General features: G+C 32.0%; 1 long non-coding RNA gene across 1 annotated transcript; it reads left to right on the top strand.

Annotated features, from left to right (window-relative positions):
- The first annotated feature begins 901 nt into the window (after positions 1-901).
- Positions 902-4,512, top strand: LOC143244515 (uncharacterized). The gene is made up of 3 exons (XR_013025128.1): positions 902-1,379; positions 2,690-2,782; positions 4,158-4,512. It is a non-coding gene; the product is annotated as an uncharacterized LOC143244515 (long non-coding RNA).
- Positions 4,513-6,971: the final 2,459 nt, after the last annotated feature.

Below are 6,971 nucleotides of genomic sequence, written 5' to 3'. Positions count from 1 at the left end.
ATTACGCCCGATTTCTGTATGAACTTTGATTGTCTAGGGTCTATGACCCAATGCTTTATTTTGTTGGAGTCCATGTCTCCCACAAGTATCAAACAAATCAAAATAGTGTAAATTCTCAGTATCAAAAGCAAAATAAGGTGGAATAGTTTAAAATCGCATAAAATATTAATCTCCTTTAAAAAGCGTCAAATAAAAAAGTAAAATGACTCACATGTTCAGTTTCAAGAAGAACAAATAGACTCCATTAAAATGATATAAAGCGCCAGTTGTGATGGATAATAAGGCTAAGGAAATTTTGAAAGTTAAATCTGAAAGACGTTGAAGGAAGCTGAAACGTTTTCGAGTCTCTGTGTACAAAGTCTCGAAGTCAGTAGCATCTAGTGGACATTCGATGACTAGCTTCACTCTGAATCAAATTATTTTCAATAACGTCTCAGTCCTGGCGGTGGTAATGTTTAGCCTAAAGCTTTCCAGATTTGTAAATTTATGTTTTTAGTTAATACGTTAAGTGTGCTTGTAAATGTTAGAGACTAGAATATTGTAAGTGATTTTTAAAAACGTTGTATTTAAATTTGAAAAATCAGTTACATCAATACATGTGGATGAACATTGGATAATATCATATGAAAGATAAATTTCAAATATTATTTTAATTCGGCTTTTATGTCTTAATGTCTTAGAATTGTTATATGTTTGATGCATCTTTCACAAAGCAGGTTTGAATATTTCTAAAACTTTTGTCTTTCATTTAAACTCACCCTTGAAGAATTGTATTGGGGTAAGTACGTTTCACATTTATTTTGTTTTGTAGTACAGTATCCAACATGTAATAAAGTGAAACACAAATCTGTATTAGAATCATCTAATCATCTGGTTATCTTGAAGAATCAGTGAAAGTTTGTTTAGGTATTAGTGAAGAAATCAAAACGCACTGAGTAACTTATAAAGCTGATGAACTGATAACAAAATCACTATAAAACTACAAACGATCTATTTAAATTCGTAACTTGAAAATGTTCCGAAGGATGTTAATTAAATGATATAGCTATTATAACGGTAACAGCTTGTAATATAGTAACGTTGTAAGAATAATGTCAATTAAATATATATGTCATGCAATTGCTCTCTTTATTAACATTTTGACTTATATATTCAGTTACATTAATTCAGTTTTTCTACTACTGTATATACAAAGCAGCCTGAATACATGTTACGATATTTCTAGTTTAGTTACAAACTAAATGTAATAACTCAAGAAATTAGCTCAGACTTTTAGACTACAAAATTACTGTTGAACTTTGTACTTTGAAGAAAAGTTTTATTTTAATTTGTTTTCATTCTTTATGAAGCAGGGTCAGCATTTTTTGAAGAAATCAAAGGTAATTTATTATCCTTGTATTACCTCATCAGTTTCATTACGTCGTTAACTTTATATTACCATATTAAGTACTTCATTTCATTTCTTATTAGTTAAATTACTACATTAACTTTGTATTGTCCTATCAACTAATTTGCATCATTAACACTGTACTGCCTTATCAGTTAATTTACGACATTACCTCTATATTGTCTTATGAAGTAATTTGCATCAGTGACACTGTATTGCCTTATCAGTTATATATTACATGTATATTTTTTCTGCTAAGTAACGTGCATTACCTTTATTGTTATAAAGCCACGTTAACAAGTTTATATGCTGCGATAAAGTTATTATTTCGTTACGGTTGAGCATGAAACTACTTACTGAATAAAACAAAATTACATCATGCCTGCTAATATAATAATGCGAAACACAGTTTATATAATTAAGCTAGTGTTAAATTAATTACTAATATCGTCAAGTCAAGACAACAAACCAACAAACATTAATTTTAAAATAATGAAATTAATCTGAGTTTTCCTAGTGCGAGTTATTTTTATATGTTAAATATGGCAAAGAAATATTCAACTGTAGGTGATAATCGTAACCATAATACTTTAAAAATCTTCAGATTAGGATTAAATATTTCGAGCTGTCTTCACTATGCAGTTTAAAATAAGATAATAAAGAACATTGCACATTAACAGTATCGTAAGTTCAGGTAAAAGTAACCGTGAGCTATCCTGGTTCTAATTAAGGTAAAAGTAACCGTGAGCTATCCTCGTTCTAATTAAGGTGAAAGTCTCTGTGAAGTATCACATCAGCTGAGCTTTGTAAGTTGTCAGTTAGTGGACTGTGAATGCAATACAACACCACACCTTTGCTACCTTATGAAAATACGATCAGCATGACCAAACCTTTAAAAGCATTATTTAAACTATCAGACTCTCCATATTTTGTTCGTAATTGTTACATTGCACAGTAATTCTTGTTTTACTAACCAACACTTTCAACAATCTAATAAGTGACTTGCCCGTAGGTCGTTCAGAACTCGACTGTATCGTCAACGCACAGAATATTAGTGCAACTTATATAGCTAAATTATCAGACTACTTTATTTTTATAGAGATACTATTGAATAATTGTTTAACTGCAAAATGATTAATAATTATTTTCGACAATTTCATAACGATAATATTTTGATTTTTTAGGCAAATTTCTATAGTTTGTTTTTTCCGAGTATATCGTAACTTCAATAAAATCAGGTGATTCTTTGTTTAGTAACAATAGCTAAAGACAAAAATTACGTATATATATGAAATATTCTAGAGTTACTTTGGTACGACACCAGACGAAGTTCAGAACAAAAAGGCTCTGTGGAAAAAATTTCAGAACCTTCTAACAGCACTCGGCTCGTTAAAGGTTAGTAAAAACAGTTGGAGTTCTTTAACTAGCATTACTTTTGTGGGTTAGTTTGGTTTGTTTTGAATTTCGCGCAAAGCTACAATAGGACTATCTGCGCTAGCGTCCCTAATTTTGCAGTGTAAGACTAGAGGGAAGGCAGCTAGTCATCACCACCCACCGCCAACTCTTGGGTTACTCTTTTACCAACGAATAGTGGGATTGACCGTCACATTATAACGCCCCCACAGCTGAAATAGAAAGTATATTTGATGTGATGTGACGGGGATTCAAACTCGCTATCCTCGGATTACGAGTCAAGTGCCTTAACCACCTGGCCATGCCGGGCCTTGTGAGTTGGTGTTTTTCTTTTAGCAAAGTCACATCGGGCTATCTGCTGAGTCCACCCAAGGAAATCAAGTCTCTCATTTTAGAGTTATAAGTTCCTTGACTTCTCGCCATCCGACTGGGGGACTACTGTTGTGAAAATATCACTGTTTTAAAACAGTTTTTTCTTTTGCTCTTAACTTCAAGAATAGTTTCTTCATTCGCAATTTTATTCAATTGAGATGATTTAATGATATTTTTAAGTTTATGTTTTTATTTCTAGCATAAATTAAATAGGTGATAGCAAAACAACAACACGCATAATCGTACGAACTAGTTCATGATTGTAAACCTAAACCAATAAGCAAGGATTTGAGAGTAATAAATTTGGTTATAACACTTTATTTCGTATTTGAATTTCGCGCACAGCTACACGAGAGCATTTTCCACTACCAGTCCCTAATTTAAAATTTAAAGACTAGAGGGAAATCAACTAGTCATCACCATCCACCGCCAACTCTTGAGCTATACTTTTACCAACAAATAGTAGGATTTACTGTAACATAATAACACCCACGCGGCTGAAAGGGCAAGTTTGGTGGAACTGAGATTCGAACCTCAAATTGCAAATCAGGCACCCTAACCACCTGGCAATGCTAGGCTCACCTATTACTTGTAACATGAATTCACTGGATATCAAACTAAGATTAATGATTGTAATCGCATTTTAATGCCGTAATAAGTACAAATGTAATTAGATGAAATGTTTAAAGTAACAGTGGCATTAACTGACGAAAACTAGTGTGGTAACAAAACAGTCTTACCCGGTAAAATCGCGAACTTCACGTTTCATTAGAAAATTATTTTTTTTATTTAAACTATCGATTAAAATGAGTATTTGCAAAAATATCCCTAATGTTAAGTTTATTTAACTTGTTTTCAGTATCTATCTTATACTGCGTAAATTTGTTTCGAAATATCGAATTTATAATTTTATCTTAGCTGAATTTGTTCTCTTTTTTCTTGCTGTATATAAATGTTATTAACATGTTTTTGTTGTTTTTTTCAGGTGCAACTACTAGCAAACCCAAGTACACCACTCTATGTCCACCTGAACGATATATCACACTAGAGAACCCAGGAAAAACTTCAACAAATTCGTGTTAAGAAAAACAGAATGTCAAAATAAATATCCATTTGTATCTGTTGATCTGAATTATATACAGTTGAAACACCATTAAATAGAAATAACTGTTCTTTGCGTTATAAATATAAGTCATTTCACATATAAATATCAATCGATAAAGGATGCTTATCTTTTTGAAAAGAAAGCAACCATATAATAAAATAGGTTTGTTTCTTAGTCTTAAAGATTATTTTAGTTACGTATGGTATCCAATAACTAATAAATTAATGTTCTGCAATGAATTGTGCAAAAATAGAGTTTTGAGTTGTTTGAATTTTATTTTATTCAACATCTGATGTATTTAAAATACGTTAACTCTTAACCCTAACCACAGCGAATACCTCATTCAATGTATTTAAAATACGTTAACTCTTAACCCTAACCACAGTGATAATCTTATTCGAAGCAAAAGAAAAAATTGATTACTTAGTATATTTTTTAAAAAATCCAGAATGCTAAAAACCTAAGGAGTATTTTACCGTAATTTACTATTGTGACGAACCTACCACGCTTAATTCTTCCTTCTGTAATTAAACTCGAGATATGATAACTTACGAGCTACTTCCTACATTACATTAACAAGAAAAAAGAAATGAAACATTAGTTTGAAGACAATACAACTGACGTCAGAGTTTGATACTGAAACCCTGTGTCCATTTAACACACTACTATTTCGGAAAATAAAAGTAAGTTTAATACAATTTAAAAAAAAAAAATCAATAATTTCCATCGTATCTTTCTCTCCAGTTTCTTATAATTTGAATAATTACTGTTAATTTAGTTTCTCTATTAAAGCACTTTTCACGATATCACATTAATACTGTATAGCTCGAGTTACATGTTGATGATATTATATATCCCTTGTTGCTAGTGGAAATTTAATTAATGTGAAAAACAGACATTTATAGTGTCGTAACATTCTCTAGGAGTTGAATACTTCTTTCAAATTTAATATAATGATTATATTTTGTTTACTGAAATATGCATATTACAGTCAAAACTAAAACCAACTTCATTAGACCTAAAGCTGTCCATCATTGATGAGGATGTCAATCAACGATTACAATGAGATTTAAGAAAATAGAGAAGAAATAAGTTTCCAATGTGTAGAGCATAAACAACTACTTTCCACGCTTTTAGAAGTACGTGTACACATAAAGACTACTTTCCAGCCTTCTAAAAGTACGTGTACATACAGAGACAACTAAATTGCACATATGCAACACAAAACAATTTTTACTACAAGAAAAAAAAACGATTCAAGTAGGAACCATGTTCTCGTACATGTAAGGTTGCGTACTTGAAGGGAAAGAATCGTATTAAATTGTAGAACTTACATAAAAAATTTGGAAAGTTTCGAGAAACTTTAAAACAACTCGGTGGCTTCGAAACTTAAAGTTTACACAGAAGTAGATAAAGGATTAGGCAACATCACAATGAATCGTTCATAAATTCCAAGGAAGATTGATGGTTATTTGCTAAAATTTAGGTTTGTTACTAAATTTCATAGCACGATACAATTACCTTTAGGTAAAGGCAGTATTCTATTCCAGTTATCGTCATTAATTGCTATGTTTCGTTTGCGTCACTTCCTCCGAGAACTGGGTATTCTTAAATGAACCTTTGTCCAGAACGACACGCGAAATTTCCCCAGAAAAAGCCTAGGGATTAATTTTTCTTTTTTTTATTTCCCAGAATCTCTCTGTAGAGCATTACAATCTGCACGTTTGTAGTTGCAAATGTGCAAAAAATGTTTTGGAACACTAACTGGATATAAAAAGAATATAGTTTATGGCATGCATTTTAATAAAGTTGTCCCCACAATGATATAACGTATATCATCGTTTACAGACGAACCACATGTCCTTTGAAACAAAATCAAAACATGTGAAAGTGTGTCTTGCTGCCAATAAAATAAAACCAAACTACAAAACTCACTAGAAGCTCGGACTATGGGTATTCCAAACTATTACATATTTTCAAAGGATTCGCTCTTCTGAACTTTTACTTCATATACCAAGTTACAAGACAAGCCATTAAGAAATACCTGAGATATAATATCTTCAATTTTGATTTTCTTCCTATTTTTCCTTTGCAGCAAAAGTAAGAAAATTTTATTTGATAGAAAAATATACTTAACTTTTATAGATTTCTTTTTTAATTTAGTTTGTTTGTTTTTGAATTTCACACATGACCATGCAGAGCTCGTGTACTCTGTAATTTTTTTTTTCAGAACATAAGTATTATTATTATTAATTAGAATGGGGAAGTATTCTCGAGCAAATTTTGGCTATCCCTTAAAATATAAATTTATACGTGCAGGGGACCGTACCAAGTATTAGGTTGTGTTTTGTTTGTTTGTTTTTGAATTTCGCACAAAGCTACTCGAGGGCTATCTGTGCTAGCCGTCCATAATTTAGCAGTGTAAGAATAGAGGGAAGGCAGCTAGTCATCACCACCCACCGCCAACTCTTGGGCTACTCTTTTATCAACGAATAGTGGGATTGACCGTCACATTATAACGCCCCCACGGCTGAAAGGGCGAGCATGTTTGGCGCGACGGGGATGCGAACCCGCGACCCTCAGATTACGAGTCGCACGCCTTAACACGCTTGGCCATTTTTAATTTAGTACACCAATAGATCTTTCAACATACAGTTAGGAGTTTCAACTGGTGTAAATGTAAGTCACATGTGT

Source organism: Tachypleus tridentatus, chromosome 1 (genome assembly GCF_004210375.1).
Source record: "Tachypleus tridentatus isolate NWPU-2018 chromosome 1, ASM421037v1, whole genome shotgun sequence".
NCBI classification, from domain to species: Eukaryota; Metazoa; Arthropoda; class Merostomata; order Xiphosura; family Limulidae; genus Tachypleus; species Tachypleus tridentatus.
This window is presented reverse-complemented; position numbering and strand designations above follow the sequence as displayed.